We start from the raw sequence: 18619 nt of genomic DNA, 5'->3' as shown, positions 1-18619 counted from the left end.
CAAACACCCCCTCCACAAACACCCCCCTCCACAAACACTCCCCCTCCACAAACACCCTCCTCCACAAATACCTCCTCCACAAACAACCCCCTCCACAAACACCCCCCTCCACAAACACCCCCCTCCACACACACTCCCCCTCCACAAACACCCCTCCCCACAAACAAACCCCCCCACTCCCTGAGACATCCACACATACATGCACAGGATGAGAAGGTCACTGGAAAGGCTGATATTTATTGTCCATCAGTACAGAGCTGTGTTGGTTCACTATTTCAGAGGACAGTCAAGAATCAACACATTGGTGGTTGTGGAGTCACTTACAAGGCAAGCCCAGTGCCATATTGTGATTTGAAATCAAATTTCTGGATCAATTATCTGACTAATTCCTTTGCTTCCAAACCCACAGGAAGCCCTCACATTTTCCCTGTTTCATTGATGAGGTATGAATGATGCTGGAAAAGCTACCGTTGCTTGCTTTATTAATTGGAAAGTCAGCGGTGAGTCACCTTTGTGAGCCTCTGACAGTCTTTCTGTGAAGATACACCCATAATGCTGTTGGAGTGACAGGAGTTGGTCCCAGCAGCAGTGAAGGATTCCTGAAGTAACTTCAGGACGGCCAGCCAGATACTTGGTGGGCACATTGCAGGAGTTTGCAATAATAAAGGCAAGGGCAAAGGGTTTCTGTTCACCCACTGGTTTTGTCTTTCTGAGTGGTGGAAATAATTGTTTGGCAAGTTCCTGGTGAAGAAATCTTGGTGAGATACTGCAGTGCATTTGTGGGACTAGATCCCCTGTTCTTCTTTCTCATGCACAGCTGAGGTCCAAAATTAATACCTATGATGAGACACAGAGCCAAAGCACCTCTTCTTTTCATTCAGTGGGATTTCCAACACTGTCCTCCTTCCCACAGCAGCATCCTGGGTTGGAGTTGGGAACAGGTCACCAATTACCAGATGCTCAACTGAATGAAATATCACATAGGTGAGATCTTCTGTGATAAGCGTCTCATCTTCACTCCCATGAAATCAGCCACACTTCGTGGTATGTTAGTATGTGTTTTGACATACTTTCCATATGCCAGGATGGATGAAGCTGTGGAAAACCTTGCATCATCTCGAACCACGGTTAGCGTGGTGGTCAATTCAACTTAATTTCATTCTGAGTTTGAATCCAGCTTTGTCTGTAAGGAGTTTGTACATTCTCCCCATGTCTGTGGGTTTCCTCCGGGTGTTCCAGTTTCATCCCACACTCCAAAAATGTATGGGATTTGTAGATTAATTGGTGTATTTGGGCAGCATGGCTCGTGGGCTGGAAGGGCCTGTTTCCGTGCTGTACATCTAAATAAGAATCCTAAAATCCAGGGCAAAAAAAGTCAATTTGATTGGGACAAATACACAAAAACCCAGAGCATCTATAGTGGGTAAAGATACCTAACCAGCATTTCAGGGCTGAGTCCTTCGTCAAGGTATTAACCTTTGATGAAGAGCTCAGGGCCAAAATATTGGTTATATTATCTTTGGCTCAGATTTCAGATTTAATGTCAGAGTTCATACATGACATCATACCACCCTGAGATTCTTTTTTCTGTGAGCAAGACAGAACTACCACTTATTGATAGTGCAAAAAGAAAACTGTACACAATGTACACATATAAATAAATAAAGAACTGTAAACAGATGATGAATGTAAACTGTGCAACAGAGAGAATAAAAAAATCAATGAAGTGCACAAGTGAGAGTCCCTGATTGAGTTTGTTGTTGAGGAGTCTGATGGCGGAGGGGGAGCAGCTGTTCCTGAACCTGGTGGTGCGAGTCTTGTGGCACCTACACCTCTTTCTTGATGTCAGCAACGCGAACAGAGCATGTGCTGGGTGGTGTGGATGTTGCTCTACAACTGCAGTGTTCCCTATAGATGTTCTCGAGAGTAGGAATGATTTTACCTGTGATGTGCCCACTACCTTTTGCAAGACCATGGTGCAGCTGGTTAGCACACTTTCCAGCACACATCTGTTGAAATTTACCAGGATTTCTGGTGTCATACCAAATCTTGAGGAAGTAGAGGCACTGACGTGCTTTCTTCACGATGCTATTGGCGAGGTTAGTCCTGGAAAAATCCTCTGAGATAGTGACTCCCAAGAACTTAATTTTGCTCACCCTCTCCACCTCTGATCCCCCAATGATCACTGGATGTATAACTCTGACTTTCCCTTCCTGAACTCAACAATCAGCTCCTTAGTTTTAGTGACATTAAGTTGTTGTTGGTGTAGCATTCAGCCAAATTTTCAATCTCCCTTCTGTATGGTGACTCATTCCCTTTCTTTATACAACCCACTACCTTGGTATCGTCGGCAAATTTGTAGATGGTGTTATTGTCGTACCGAGCCACACATTCGTAGGTGTAAAACGAGGAGAGCAGAATTCAGCCCTGTGGTGCTCTGGTATTGATGGAGATTGTGAATGGGATGTTCTTGCCAATCCTCATTGATTGTGTTCTGGAGGCGAGGAAATCCATGATTCAATTACACAGTGGGGTGTTGAGTCCCAGGTCCCAGGTCTTGGAGTTTGGTGATGAGGGTGATGGTGATGGTGATGGTGATGGTGTTAAATGTCAAACTGTGGTCGATATAGAGGATCCTGATGAATGCACCTTTGCTGTCCAGTTGTTCCAAGGTTTTGTGTATAGATAGTAATTATTTTTATTATTACCTTTAGATAAGCCAGTGAGTTGCCCCTCTTAGGTAGAAATGGAACTGAAGTTGAAAAAAAAACTTCTATGTTGGTAGTTTTAAAACTTTTTTTTCACCATTTTCCTTTTCTAAATTGACACATAATCCATTAATGAGAAATAGGTTGAGAATATGGGCTCAATTTAGAAAATTCTTTGCGTTTATTAGTTTTTCTCTGGCTGACCCCATTATAGATAATCATCTTTTTCAGCCGTCTCTGCTGGAAGTAGGTTTCATGGAATGATATAGATTAAGTATCCATTTATTCTTTTTATTTGAAATAATTTTGCCTCTTTTGAACAATTATCAGCCAAATTTAATCTTTCTAACAGACCTTTTTTTAGATATTTACAAGTTAGACATTTTGTTCAGTCCAAGCTTTCTGATTTTCCTTGAATCTCAAATATTAATGATGTATTTTTTTTATTTGGGTTTTTTTCATGTTGGATTAATATCATATATTTAAAATGATTTATTGGATTTAAGATCAGCCTCAATGGCTGGGATTAAGAATGAATGGGAACAAGATTTGAAGATAACATTTTCAGATGAAGATTGGTACTCTCCTCTCAGCTTGATTAATGATTCTTCATTTTGTGCAAGGCATTGAATATTACAATATAGGGTGGAACATAGAACACACATGATCTCGTTTTTATGCAGATATTGATCCACTGTGAGAAGTGTAAAAGTTTTGAAGCTCCACTGATCCATATATTTTGGCAGTGCCCAAATTTGGAGAGATTTTGGAAAGATATTTTCCAAACTTTATCAACTAATTTTAAGATTAATATAGAACCTTGTCTGTTAATTGCCTTGTTTGGTTTTTCATGAGAGACAGATACACTTCTGTCTGCAATTCAGGAGAAAGTTTTAACCTGTACCACGCTGCTAATCAGACAAGTAATTTCAATGAAATGGAAAGATGACTCTTCACCTTCCCAAACACAGCGATTACATGATGTAATGACCCATTTAAGATTGGAGAAAATTAGATATCATATTAAAGATAGAACATTTCAATTTATAAGGATATGGGGCCCATTCATAGAATACCATCACGATTGGAAGAATTAAGAATTTTGAATATTTTGGAGATTCTCTGTCCGATGTCTGGAGGTCGCCATCAGATCCACAATTTCCCTTTTTTTATATATAAGGCAACCTTGATTAGAGGGAGGGGGTCGATTAAATTTAGTTTTTAGCTTTTTTTGTTTGTTTCCTTTTTTCTTTTTATTTATCAATTTTTAAATTTGGTTTAACAAGATTATTATAGAGTAATTACTTGTTTCTTATGTGGATCAAGGAACTGTCCACTGTAGTTCTATCTATTTGTTTTTTATATATACGTGTATATTCATGACATGATGACTGGTTATATATTTTTTTAACTTTTGTTTATATGTTAAACTCAATAAAAATATTTAAAAAAGAGCCAGTGAGATGGCATCCGCCATAGACCTGTTGCTATGATAGGTGAACTGAAGCATATCCATGTCACCGCTTAGACAGGAGCTGATATGCTTCAACATCCTTTGAAAACACCATCACTGTTGATGTAAGTGCTCTTATGGACGCCGTAGGACCTCCTGAGTTTCTCCAGCAATTTTGTATATTTATTATAATAATAGCATCTTCAGACTTTCTTGTTTTTCTTGATTTGATTGGAACCTAATTTCAACAGCTGATGCATACACTCTCACTACCTCCAGCTCACCTTAGCTGTAGTGGGAACCATTCCAAATCTTTTTTAGAAGCATCTCCACTGCCATAGACTTTCACATTCTCCAAAGAGAAAGGTAACATGTTCATGGGAATTTACCACAAGGTCACAGACCCGTTTGGACATAATGATATGCTCCTATTCACCGTCATGTTTGGGTCCTATGATGTGTAGATGTTGCATTAACAGTGATGACAGAGGTTCTGGGGGATGACCTCACTCTCTCAAGAAGAATCAAGGGTTCAAATTATTGATTTGTTGGGGATGCTCACATTCCAACATAGAAAATAGACAGCGACTTAGCCATTTGTTTTGGTGAGTGTTAATGGGGGCCCAGAAGAGAATGTGTGCTGGCAAGATGAACCTAACCAAGGGCTCACGTGAATCATCTTACAGCCCAGGTTGGGATAATCAGCTCTTTGAGTCCAAGTCATCCTGTCGGTTCCTTTTTCCCATTTTTTTTCCTGTGGCCCTGCAAGTTATTATACCTCAAGGGACTATCTAACATCTATCTGAAAGGGATGAAGGACTGTTTTTTTGCAGTAAGGTGGCAGTAAGTTTAGATAACAACTACTTTTTGAATAAGAATAATTATTCCTCACCTTTCCCATGCATCTCCTTAAGCTTAGCCTTTGAAGCTTATATTTTCTGATCTAAACCCATCATAACCATGAATAACTCGATTACATCAGCTTATTCGAAGGAATCTTGTTTTCCCCACCCCAAGCCTGTAGATAAAATCACTTGATCCCAGTGAAAACACTGAGATGCTGGAGGAACTCAGCAGGTCTCGCAGCATCCAAAGGAGATTAAGATATGTAACTGACATTTCGGGCCTGACCATGAGCCATTGAAGAAGGTTATATGTATACCTTGAAGAAGGGGCTCAGGGCCGATTGTCAGTTTACCTCCTTTGGATGCTATGAGTTCCTCCAACATTTCTACTACATTCTCAGCATCTGCAGACCTCCGTGTTTCACTCCATTCAGTTGTTAATCCTTTTTTTGTGCACCCTCTTTGGAACCTTCCCAAAATTGTAAAAGGTACGCCAGTGGTTCAACATAACCTCCCTCCACTTCTACTTAAATTATGGCTCAGACCCCATGACAATAAGCAATACAAACCATGTCTTTGAAGTTTCTTGACATTGAATCTTTAACTGCAGCGAATCCAAGCTGTAATGTAAATCCACCTTCTATTCCTTGAGGCTTACAATGCTGTGATAAACCAGTTGCAGCAATGATATTGTTTCCACAGTGATATAATTCCATTTGTTACACACAGAAGTGATAAGATGCTAAATATTCAGGTTAGATTGCAACTGTCTGAAAAATGATTACTGGAAATAAAACATTAGCCTGAACATTGTCCTTCATTCAACCTTCCCCTCACATTTTAAAAATCAGGAATTGATGAAGAATAATTTCTTCAGTCATCATAAGGTAATGTTTTGCAAAACATCAAAGCAGATCCCTAATCTTATTTTTAAAACACGTTTACATTAAATGTGGGCTTTTTAAACAGACAATAAATTTATTGCAAGCTGAATAAAGCACATTTTGTACAACATAATTGGTGAAGGTTGAGTATCATAAACCATCCACAAACATGAAATTTGGTCCAGATAATGTAGGCGAGTTAGCAATAGAGAAAGCTCTGTGTAAAATATAATAATGTTCATATTAAAATGATAACACTTTATTATCACTCAAACAGAAGCTCAAGTAATCAGATTCTTTGTTTTGTTTTCAAGGTGTTGTGAAATATTATTTCACCCAGAAGGGTGCTCTAGTAGGATGTTGCAGTGAGATGCCAATCACTATTTTGCTGGGTGGCTTGCCACAGCAAATTTCAGTTGCATTGGACCCCAACGTCCTCAATACGACTGAATGAAAGTTGTCGTTGGTAGACAGAGCACAGAATTGGGAGATTCAGATAGTCAAACTGGCGTTGACAGCAGGCGGAAGGAGACTGATTGGAGTTTGGCGGATATATTTTGCTTGAGAAAAATTGTCATTGGCCCATTTCCTTTGGAGTTATGATAATGTGCACCAAACGGATCAATTAAGTACAATTAAAATAGCGGCTTTCAAACATTTTCTATCCATTCACATACCACCTTAAACAATCCCTTACTAATCTCAGAGCACCTATGGCATTACTTAAGGTGGTATGTGAATGGAAAGAAGTTTGAAAACCACTGGTTTCGGGGGATATGGGCCAAATGCAGGGAAATGGTCGGCATGGACAGGTTGGGTTGAAGAGCCTGTTTCCGTGCTGTAGAACTTTATGACTATGACTTTACCAGTAAAACATGATCGCTGGGTCTCAACAGCAGCTGGTACAAAATGCATCAAAAGTTATACCTTATGCTTACTTCAATATTGGCACTTTTGATCCACACTGTGATGCAATCACTCAGTTCAGACCATTCATTTGCCTTGTAAACAACCAAGACTTACCAGGTACTCAGCTTTTTCCCATGACTCACATACTCTCATTATCTGTATCAATACTCTCTGTATTAGACTCTTCAGAAATAACCTCCCTCCAATGCTCTGTGCTAAGGCTTTATTGCTTCACAGTTCTGGCACAGCCATCTGAATTGGCTCTTTCATCTCCTCCATGGATAATGGAGATTCCTGGAGAGTTGCAAAATCCCCAAAAAATCATTATGTAACAGTGGTAGATTTAAAGCAAAACACACTTTTACCAGAAGAACTCAACAGGTCAAGTATTGGGCTTCAGATTCCAGCATCTCCTGCTTGTCCCCATGTTCTGAATTGAGGTTATACGTCATTCACTATCCTTCACTCTGAGGCATCCCATTCTGAACTGACCTGGCCTGGTATGGGGGAACCAATACCTCTGAGCGAAAAGCCCTGCAAAAGGTAGTGGAGACAGCCCAGTACATCACAGGCAAAACTCTCCCCGACATTGAGAAAATCTGCCGAAGAGCAGCAGTAACGATCAAGGATCCACACCACCCGGGACGCACACTTTTCTCACTACTGCCATCGGGAAAGAGGTATAGGTGCCACAAGACATGTACCACCAGGTTCAGGAATAGTTGCTATCCCTCCACCGTCAGACTCCAAAAAAAAACACTAATCGGAGACTCATTTAAAGACTCTCACTTATTATACTGAATATTTGTTTTCTGTATCACCCAGTCAGTTTGTTTACATTTCTTTCCTTGTTTATCTGTTTTAATTTCTCTATTGTATACCTATCTTTTCTTGAGTACAGTTTTTTTTTTGCATTATTAATAAGTTGAAATTCTGCCTGGCCATGTTGAGTTCTTCTGGTAAAAGTGTGTTTTGGTTTAAATTCACCAGTGTTATATAATGATTTCAGGGGGATTTTGCAACTCTCCAGGAGTCTTCATTATCAATGGAGAAGATGAGAGAGCCAATTCAGATGGCTGTGCCAGAACTGTGAAGCAATAAAGCCTTAGCACAGAGCATTGGAGGAAGGTTATTTCTGAAGAGTCTAATACAGAGAGTATTGATGCAGATAATGAGTATGTGAGTCATGGGGGAAAAGCTGAGTACCTGGTAGGTCTTGGTTGTTTATAAGGCAAGTGAATCTCAGGCTTGTATATGATGTTATGTATGTCTTCTGACAATAAATCTGAACTTTGAACTCTCCCTGATCCATTTGTTCTGCAAACTTTGCTTCTCACTCTCCTTGCACACTTGAGAGTAATTTGCTCCCACTGTAATACAATATTTGCTATCCAGCCAGTCTCTTGCAAGCAAAAGACTGAACAAATGTTTATAATCTTATCTTTTCTGTGCACAACAAACAGAATTGTATCACTCAAAACTCGCTTTCAAAGAAAGCTCTTGCTATTCTGTTTACATTATGCAAGAAATATATTTTGTTGATATTGCTGATCTACATTACCAACTCATTTCTTCAGACATCATGCTTAACCACTGGCTCTTTGTTCAATCTTCTCACAGTCTCTTTCTCACACAACCTTTGAATGCATGGACCTCACAGCTGAATAAAGAAACACAAAGACTGCAGGCGATGGAGCAAACAATGAGCTGCGGAAGAACTCTATCATCCATGGGTCGAAATGTTCAGTCAGATTTTTAGTCAGGACCCTTTGTTGAGACTTGAGTAAAAGCGGAGGGGAGGGTGATATTGTGCATTCAAAAGTTTGGAAGAAGCTGGAGGATGGGCCAGGAGGTGAAAGGGAATTGGATAGAAAGCATGAGAGGTGGAGAAAAAGACCACTGGGAAGAAAAAGTTTGAGAAAATGGAGTAGGTAAAGAAGAGATGGAAACTGTGGGACTGAGTGGAAGGTGGGGTTACTTCAAACTGGAAAAATTGATCCTACATTTTGCTTTGTCCCAATGCGTATTGGTATTTTCATTGCTTGTTGTTTCTTCCCCAATCTGTAAGGTGGCCTTCAATATTTTAAAATTTTCATTGCACTCATTGGGACGTACCACAAGTGACACTTCAAGTGCCAATAATCACTGAAATGTTAATTACCAGCAGTGACAGAATAATACATGGACATGAAACAGTCACTTTCACATTTTTACAAGCAGTAAACATAGGCCTTCCCTGCCCTCAATGCTCTCTACACTCTCTCTTTTGAGAAACCTGTTAGGTTTAAGACAGTAGGGATGAGGCTGAGCCTTCTGCCTTACCCACTCCAGCAAGGTTTGGTGGCCTTTCTGCCACGGCTTCACTTTCCGCTCCATTTGGGCTATCACCAAGTTGCACACTCAAAGGTACTAGTTGGTCACAGCTGTGATCACAGCACTGCCCTCATGGGCACAGGTGGCTATGTATTCACATCCCTGATTTATCCCTCCACGGGTAAGGTGATGAAGGGCTCAAGCCCGAAACATTGATTTACCTTTGCTAAATAAAGGCCCTGCTTGACCTGTTGAGTTTCTTCAGCATTTGTGTGGTTTTTTTTCCCCCCCTCCACTGGTGCTGCCTGATCTACTGAGTATTTATGCTCCAGATGATATCCTCATAGGTTCTCCCAGGAAGTGGCAGTGGAGCCATTGGTGTCTATTTCATGACTATTTAATTGGAGCTGCAGCCAATGGTTCTCATCTGATGGTGACTGTAATCTGCAGACTATGAGGGACCTCTCAAAATCCACTTGAGCAGCAGTTGTTTGGGTTGGGTCAGTGCCCTTTAGATTAGCCATTCTCAACAGGGGTCCTACTTTCTCCCTGAGGCCCCAGCACTTTTAAGTAAAAACCCTTGTTTTCTTTTCACCTCATGTAACATGAATTTTTTCCCCTGTTGTTTATGTAGTTGGTAGAAGTACAGAAGAAACCAAAACGATGTTTCATAAGGAAGGTTAAACTGTGATAAGAGTCATAGTGGAGCAAAGGATGAGAATAGCTGCTTGAGAGCATGAGTTACTCTTGGATAGCTTCACTGGCCAGTGCTATGATCTCGCTTTACGTAGTTTAATTCAAGTGACTCAGTCTAATCTGTGCCCATGATTGCTAATGCACCCTCCTGTCCCGTAAGTATATTTGTCAGTGAATCAAATCATTTCCATTGACAACCCAACATTTCAGCCCCAACATGACTTGAAGAATCCTCCTACATTTTGCTTTGTGTCAATGGATATCAGTATTTCCAATGTGTGTGCTTGTTGTTTTCTTCTCAATCTGTAAGGTGACCTTCAATAATTTACCATCATTATCACACTCATTGGTCACGTACAAATGCCATTTAGCATCCTCCTTTTCACCTTCTTATTACCAACTTCCTTTATGTGCATGGTGCTCCAAAGGGAATCTCCTAACCCTTGTTTTTTTGTTAACCCCTCAAGAGATTTCATTATAGTTCTTATCTTGAATAGACTCACCAATGTTTCAGGTGTTTTCGGCCTCAATACCAGTGACAATATTGCTGCCTTCTTCTGGCAGAAGGATGTTTATGTGCCCTCTGCAATATTGTTTGCCCTCAGGGACATTTCCATCCATTCCATGAGCAGGGTAAAAATGACTAGTGTTTCTTGAGCTTGCTGATATTATTCCATCATGCCCTGGCGCCGGCCGTGATTACAATTTGATCCGTGGTCACAACTCTTTCAAGCAAACCCTGCTCGGTATGAAGTTCACACTTGATTCCTGAACTCACGCAACAGCATTTCATTCTCGTGTACAAAGTGGTACCAACAGGCTCTTTGTGCCTCTACAAACTCAGAGACAAGAGTTACCAACCAAATCTCCTTTATTGAAAGCATCCAACTGCAGTGACTGGAATGACAACATGCCTGTGGTGCTCAGTTCTTAAAGGGTGTCTCACACTTAAGTGTGCTCCAATAACACTGGACAACAAAGATTTTGCTTCCTGAACACTTTTGGGTGTATTTTATGGATTTTTGGCTGCTGATCACGAAAATCACCTTAAAATGTTCCTTTTGCTTCCCGTGTTTTTTTTAGAAAATCTCTTTTTGTGATTTCCTGTATTATTTTATATCTACTAAAAATTTGCCTACCAAACAAAGCTATTTTGGTCAGTCCAAGTATGCCGCGTATCCACTCAGTTCAGGTGCTATGCATATGGTGTCTTAGGCCTAGAAAGCATTTAAAGACGTTGAGAATTTTCTTGGCAACTACAGAGCACAAAACTACATCCAGCTGATTGACAACGTGCTTCAAGCAGACAAAACCATGAACCGCAACGTGTCGTTGAAAATTCATTTTCTGCATTCGCACTCGGACTTCGTCGCTGCCAATCTTGGTGCAGTCAGTGACAAGCTGGCTGACTATTGTTGGATACTGACATGAGAGGCATCAGATGCTGAGTCCAAACGAAAATCAGCGGCAAAACATTTTTAGGTCAGTTGAACTGAAGCAAGGTGTCAGCCTCATTATGTGATTAAACATGCTAAATTCAATAACAGTTAATTCGATGTTTCTCTATCTTCCTACATGTTGTGTTCACCTTGAGGTTGTCGATCATAATCCTCATTTTTTTTAGGAGACAACCCTTTTGGAAAAAAAAAATTGTTGTCTAGTGTAATCTTTCGTATGGTTGAAGTTTGTTTTTGTTGGAAACCAATCTGCAATGTTTAGTGCTTAACAAACTATAATAATAATTGCATTTATTGAACTATATATTGTACAATGTACAGATGTATCCAATGCTTCAGTTATGGTCTCCTCTACATCAGAGAAATTGTATGCAAACTGGGAGATCGCTTTGTTGAGCACCTCAGCTCTGTCTGCTGCAAAAGTTGGAAGTCTCAGTGGCCACCTATTTCAATTCCTCGCCCCATTCCCCTGCCGATATAGTCTCATGCACAGCCAGAAGGAGCCAACTGCAAGGATCAACACCTCATATCCTGTCTGGCCACCTTCAACCGGATGGCATTAACATTGACTTCTCTGGTTTGTTACCCCCTCAGTCTATTCCTATTTCTCCTTTCCTTTACCTCTCTCTCTCTGGCACTTTTACATAGCCACTGAGAAGCATAAAATTTTCTGTCCTGCTGGCAGTGTAAAAATGTCATCATGGAATTTATTTGCTAAATTCCATTCTGTGATTTTTTTTCCACCAAGACCCCTGCACATTTTTATGGAATGGCTACAGCCTAAATTGACTGGAGGCATTCTGTAAGAAACTGGGCTAATGGATACGACCTCCGACAAACTCCGCAACACAGGAAGGCAGTAACCACTCCCGAGGTAAGTATGCAAAATTTTAAATGGAATTTTTCCTTTATTTTTGTGTAAAAATCATAAATCTCTCTCTCACATTCCCCTTTCCCTCTGTCTCTTTTCCTTCAGCTCTGCATTCACAGAGTCACCCCCTCCCCAGACCAATTCTCACCTCGTTCTCCTGTCCTCCTATCCTTTTGTCTGTTGGTCTGTGCTCGTCCTCCTGCCCATTCTTCTCTTCACCCCAGGCTTTTGATTCAGGCGCCTGCCTGCTTTTTACTCATACCTTGAAGAAGGGCTCAGGCCTGAAATTTCGGTTATATATCTTTACCACCAATGGATGCTGTGAGACCCACTGAGTTCCTTCAGCATTTCTGTGTGTTTATTACAGATACACTGAAATTCTTAGCTGAAGCCAAATGGGTACTTCATTAAATCAAAACATCTATCAGGCACAGCTAATCAGCAACAATAATTCTACTCTGAACTTCGTTCTGTTGACTTCCATGAATTTCGGAGGCAGAGTGCTCTCTTTTCTTGTCATGTTCATCATTAAGGACAAGGATTGAAGTTCCATTTTATGACATTTTACTTTAAAGAACATAATGACCTTCCATTAAATTTATAGCAATTTTTGCAGCTTGTACTCCACCATACGCTGCCGCAAAACAACAAATTTTGTGACATGTTCATGACAATAAACCTGATTCTGATTGCACGCTGTTGTCCTTATGGTCATTTGACCCAGTCACACTATGCATTTTCCGCAGGTTTTCGAGGGCTGTAGTTAAAAATATAATTCATAGGAAGCTGCAAGTTTATTGTTAAGAAATATATAAAGCTCTTGATATATGGCATCACTCACAGCCTTAAGCACTTATTTGAGAATAATACGAATGAAAAGTTTAGGAATGAAAATGGTTTTTTTTTTAACTTCACTTTCAGGGAAATGTCAAATACCTAAGGTACAGGAGACAGGCTTGGAAACTGAATGGATAAGTGACAAGTAAAATTAACTAGACAATAATGGTTTATTTTGGTATAAGAGTCTACGACAAGCGGGCACAGCTTCAGGATTGAAGGGTGTCTGCTTAGAGCAGAGATACAGAGGAATTTCTTTGGCCAGAGGGTGGTAAATCTGAGGAATTTGTTGCCACAGGTAATTGTGGAGGCCAGGTCATTGGGTGTACTTAAAGCAGAGATTGATCAAAGGTTGCCAAGGTAATCAAGAACTTGGGATGGCACGGTTGGCGTAGCGGTTGGTGCAATTCCGTTACAGCACCAACAATTGGGACTGGGGGTCGAATCCCATGCTGACTGTAAGAAGTTTGTACATTCTCCCCATGTCTATGTGGGGATTTCCCAGGGGCTTCCTCCCACCGTTCGATACGTACTGGGGGCTGTAGGTTAATTGGGGAAAAAGGGCCTGTTACTGTGCTGTATGTACACTCTGTATGTATGTTATGGGGAGAAGGCTGGGCAGTGGGGCTGAGTGGAAAGGTGGATCAGTTCATGATGGGCTGAATAACCTATTTCTGCTCCTATGTCTTATGGAGAACTAAGGAAGGCACTTATTTCTTGAAAAACAAGATGCCACATGAGTATAGAGGAGAAAGAAATCTGGGACAGCAGATCCAAAAAGTTTTGAAAGTAGCAATACAACAAAGGGCATAGCAGTGAAGCAATGATATGTTAAAGTGGTCTGCAGAATGGTCAACAGTGCTGGTCTTCCTTGTTAATAAGTGCACCATAGAAAACCTTCCTGGATGCTCTCAGGATGAAAAAGATGCAAATTTCACAAGAAATTCTGTAAGATTAGGTTATTTTCTCTGTAAAAGGTGTTAAATCGACCTTGACCTGAAGGTTGCCTTTAAAACAAAGGTGAGAACCATGTCATCAAATAATAACATCGTAGGATATCACATAGCCTCTTAAATGCATGCCATTTATTAAAAAATAACTTTTTAGAGTAACCCCCCTCCCTTCTCATTTCTTAATGGATTGCCCGATAGGTTACAGCAACTTGAAAGGTCATTTTAAATGTGGCACTGATTTTTGATTCTATTGTCCTTTCAGGAAATGAGTTTCTGATTTCCAACATTCTTTGGGCATTTTCTCCCCTAAATCCCCTCTAATTATGCAATCAAAGAATTTAAAATTGTTTCCTGGTCTTTTTGCAAAAGAAAGTAAGTGTCTATCAAATTTTATATGATTTATTAGATCCTCTCTTGCAGGCCTTTGTTGCATGGAAAACAGATTCTCCTGAGCAAAATCTTCCCAATCAGTTTTCCAATGAAATGTGGGCGACACGGTCAGCACCACACTGTTATAGCGGCAGCAACACTGGTTCGAATCCAGCGATGTCTGGAATGAATTTCTACCTTCCCTCTGTGAGCTGCATGGGTTTCCTCTAGGTGCTCCGGTTTTCTCCCACCATCCAAAAATTGGTGGGTTAATTGGGCGGCATTGTTTCATGGGCTGGAAGGACCTTCTACCATGCTCTAGTGTTAAAATCATTAAAATTTCGACAAACAAAACATGTTGGTAAACAGTCAATGGGACAGGCAGCAAAGGTAAGTTATCATGTGAAGACCGTTCATCAGAACTGGGCCATTGAGAAATCAAGTTAGTTTTCTTCAGAGAGATGATGGGAAGAAATACATGAGTACATCTGAAGGGGAGATGTCAGGATGCTGTGGTGATAATTTTAAATTTCGGCTAACAGGCCTGTGCCGCCAAATTTACACCCCATTAACCTACACCCCCAGTACATTTTGAACGGTGGGAGGAAACCAGAGGCCCCAGAAAAAAACCCACGCAGTTCCAGGGAGAATGTACAAACTCCTCACAGACAGCACTGATTTGAACCCCAGTCCAGATCGCTGGCGCCAACTGTGAAAAAAATTGCCTGATTGATAGATTCACAAGAACAGATAGGGAGAAAAAAAACAAACAAAAGAAAATTTAAAAATGAGAAAGTTGAGGTTAGAGATGCTATTGAAAGCTGAAACCAAAAGAGGAAGTTGGAAATACCCAGCAGACTAGGCTGTGCCAGTGGAGAGAAATGCTAAGTTAATATTACAGAGGGATAAACTTACAACAGAACTATTTCAATAGCAAAACTTCTTTAGTTGTGGCAATATCCTGGTAAATCTCTTATGAGATCCTCTTGTGTTGTTACATTTTTTCCACAACTTGGTAGTCACGCTCCAGCTGTTGCCTGAGTATAATTCCAGAGTGACCTCCTTCCCTTGTATTTTATGTTTGGCTGATAAAGGAAAGTATCTCAAACACCATCTTAATCGCATTATCTACTGTAGCTTTCACATTCTCCTCATTTCTCATGCTGGAGTGTGTCGCTCCTGACATTGTTTAATACACGGCTACCTTCCCACACACACGAGTTCACAGTCCACCATGTCTCGGTTCCTCTGCTTTTACCTATTCTATCATCTGCTGTGTTTCTTTTTGTGCCTTGTTTTTCCCAGAATGCATCTTCTCAGACAGATTGCCATTTAATAGAGGGGATTGTGTGGAGTCAGCTCACAGATCAGCAATATAATTAGCAGATGATGGCTATGGGGTTCCTGTCCTATCCCATGTCATTAAAAGATGAAGTTCTTGTCGAATCAGTGATTCCGTACTGATGCAGAGAGGGAGAGAGAGAGAGAGAGAGAGAAAACCAATACATTATAGAGCAGGGGAATAGTTGAGAACAACCTCTGAGAATCTGGGCTTAACTGGAAAATTACTTTCATGATGGAATAATGTCTTTACAGTCTCAAAATCATGGTTGTGTATAGTGTACCTGTGGGTTTTAACTAGTAACAGGGGTGCCTGATGTGGATGAAATTATAAAGATAATGAACGACAACAAAAGGGAACATCGAAATAGTATGGCACCAGAATTGTGCCTTTAATTGTCAGTTGTAATAGGTGCAAGATATAAACAGAAACATCCAGGGCGACAGACTAAGTTGCAGGAAGAAGCAGAAATGGCAAGGGAAAGGAGGGAGTAGATGCATCAGATACCCTGGAAAGCAATAGTACAAAATGACTACAGTTTGCTTTGTCTTGGAATAATGGGGACGTGGCTTTGAACGCTTGATTTCCCAGAGGTAATTGTCTGAGCTCGGCCAAGCCTCTTCATTGGAAAAGCTGACAGCAGAAACCAGTTACTTCCCCATGGGGAGAAGGGCAAGGTGAGGCAGCCCATCCATCCCCACTCACCTCTCCGTGTGAACCTTAATTGAGCAGACAAGACATTTTCCTGTCAGTGTGTGATGACACGGCAGCTGGTGATCTGCAACAGAACGCGTTGCCTATGATACACATTAAAGGGTAATCAAGCTGACTGTGATCTTCAATCAAACGTAGCATGCTGTCGACAGCTTCTGCAGTGGATGAGCTTCTCAGCAACAGATTGCCAGGCATGTTTGAAACTCATAGCCACATCAAGCAATTGGATGAGAAACCTTCAGTAGTTTATTAGTGTGAGCTCAAGCTTGATTTTCCTTGAAGTGCACTCCAGATTATACTTGCCTTGATTGTACACGAGGATAAAGAATATAGCATTCATTCTGTTTTCAGAGGTGAATTCAGATGGCTAGACAAGCAACAATGTCTTACCGTGTATTTCAACCACCAATAATCATCTCAATCAAACAGAAACCACAGATATTATTCTCTCCTGGATGCTGTGACTCACTTTGGAAAATCTCTGCTGATTTGCTGGAGAGCAGTGAAAGATTGTGGGTGCTGGAATTCTTAAATAAAATAAAAAAAAGCTTTTGGAAAGGGTCAGTGAATAAAGCAGTCACCACGGGGAGAGAATCAGTTCATGCTCCAGACTTTTTAAAAAAATCAACAAGGAACAATTCTGATTCCCTCTTGTGGATGGTAAGCATTTATCTTCCTTATTTTAGCTACACTGCCTTTGTAGAGGGGATTTTAATTCCTGGGCGGAGAAGCCAAAATTTCCATTGGGTGGGGGGGGGAAGTGGGGGCTGTTTGTCAGAGATACATAGCTGACCACTCTAGTCCAATTTTGTCTCTGAAGATATCTCTTCACCTTGTAAATCAGAGTTACCTCGTGCCTTCTTTTAGCGCTCCTAATTTCCTTAAGTGTTTTTTTAAATTTCTTACACTCCTCAAGTACCCTGTTTGTTCCTTGCTGCCTAAAACTGCTGTGCACCTTTTTCTTCTTTACCAAGGTCTCAATATCTCTCAAAAACTGATGCTCCTTGTATCTGTTAATTTTCAATTCTAACAGGAACATCCAAATATTGTGCTCTTAAACTATCACTTTTGAAGGCCTTCCACTTACCATGCATCCTTTTGCCAGGAAACAACCTGCCCCAAACCACACTTGTTATATCCTTTCTAATGCCATCAAAATTGCCCTTTCTCCAATTTAGACTCTCAATCCAAGGACCAGACCCATCCTGTTCCATAATTATCTTGAAACTAAAGGCAGTGTGGTCATTAGTTCCACCAAAGTGTTTCCTTACACCCACATCCATCATTTATCCTGTCTTGTTCCCTAATAAGAAAACCATTATTGCTCTCTCTCCAATTGGGACCTCAATACACTGATGAGGGAAACTTTTCCTCAACATACTTGACAAAATCTAATTCCAGCCCTTTTACGATGTGCAAGAAATTAAAATCTCCTATTATCACAGCCTTGTGTTTCTTGCAACTGTCTTCTATCTCTCTATAAATTTGCTCCTCCAATTTCTGCTGACCAATGGGTGGTCTATAATACAATCCCATTAATGGGTCTATAATCCCATAATGGGTGGTCTATAATACAATCCCATTAATGGGTGGTCTATAATACAATCCCATTAATTTCTGCTGACCAATGGTTGGTCTATAATACAATCCCATAATGGGTGGTCTATAATACAATCCCATTAATGGGTGGTCTATAATACAATCCCATTAATTTCTGCTGACCAATGGTTGGTCTATAATACAATCCCATAATGGGTGGTCTATAATACAATCCCATTAATGGGTGGTCTATAATACAATCCCATTAATTTTCTCCTCCAATTTCTGCTGACCAATGGGTGGTCTATAATACAATCCCATTAATGGGTCTACAATCCCATAATGGGTGGTCTATAATACATTCCCATTAATGGGTGGTCTATAATACAATCCCATTAATTTCTGCTGACCAATGGGTGGTCTATAATACAATCCCATAATGGGTGGTCTATAATACAATCCCATTAATGGGTGGTCTATAATTCAATCCTATTAATGGGTGGTCTATAATACAATCCCATTAATTTCTGCTGACCAATGGTTGGTCTATAATACAATCCCATAATGGGTGGTCTATAATACATTCCCATTAATGGGTGGTCTATAATACAATCCCATTAATTTCTGCTGACCAATGGGTGGTCTATAATACAATCCCATAATGGGTGGTCTATAATACAATCCCATTAATGGGTGGTCTATAATTCAATCCTATTAATGGGTGGTCTA

The 18619-nt window shown here is 40.5% G+C and overlaps 1 protein-coding gene across 10 annotated transcripts in view; it reads left to right on the top strand.

Annotated features, from left to right (window-relative positions):
- LOC138746189 (chemokine-like protein TAFA-2) overlaps positions 1 to 18619 on the top strand; it is a 266704-nt gene that overhangs the window by 127216 nt on the left and 120869 nt on the right. Inside the window, exon 7 of one of the 10 annotated variants that reach the window (XR_011346789.1) lies at positions 410 to 1693. The exons of the other annotated variants lie outside the window; for them this stretch is intronic. The gene's annotated coding sequence lies outside the window, so the exon portion shown is untranslated. Of the gene's footprint in view, positions 1 to 409; positions 1694 to 18619 lie in introns of those variants that run through there. 10 annotated transcript variants of the gene reach the window in all.

Source organism: Narcine bancroftii, chromosome 11 (assembly GCF_036971445.1).
Source record: "Narcine bancroftii isolate sNarBan1 chromosome 11, sNarBan1.hap1, whole genome shotgun sequence".
NCBI classification, from domain to species: domain Eukaryota; kingdom Metazoa; phylum Chordata; class Chondrichthyes; order Torpediniformes; family Narcinidae; genus Narcine; species Narcine bancroftii.
Note: the sequence above shows the minus strand (reverse complement) of the source record. Positions and strands in the feature narration are given on the sequence as shown.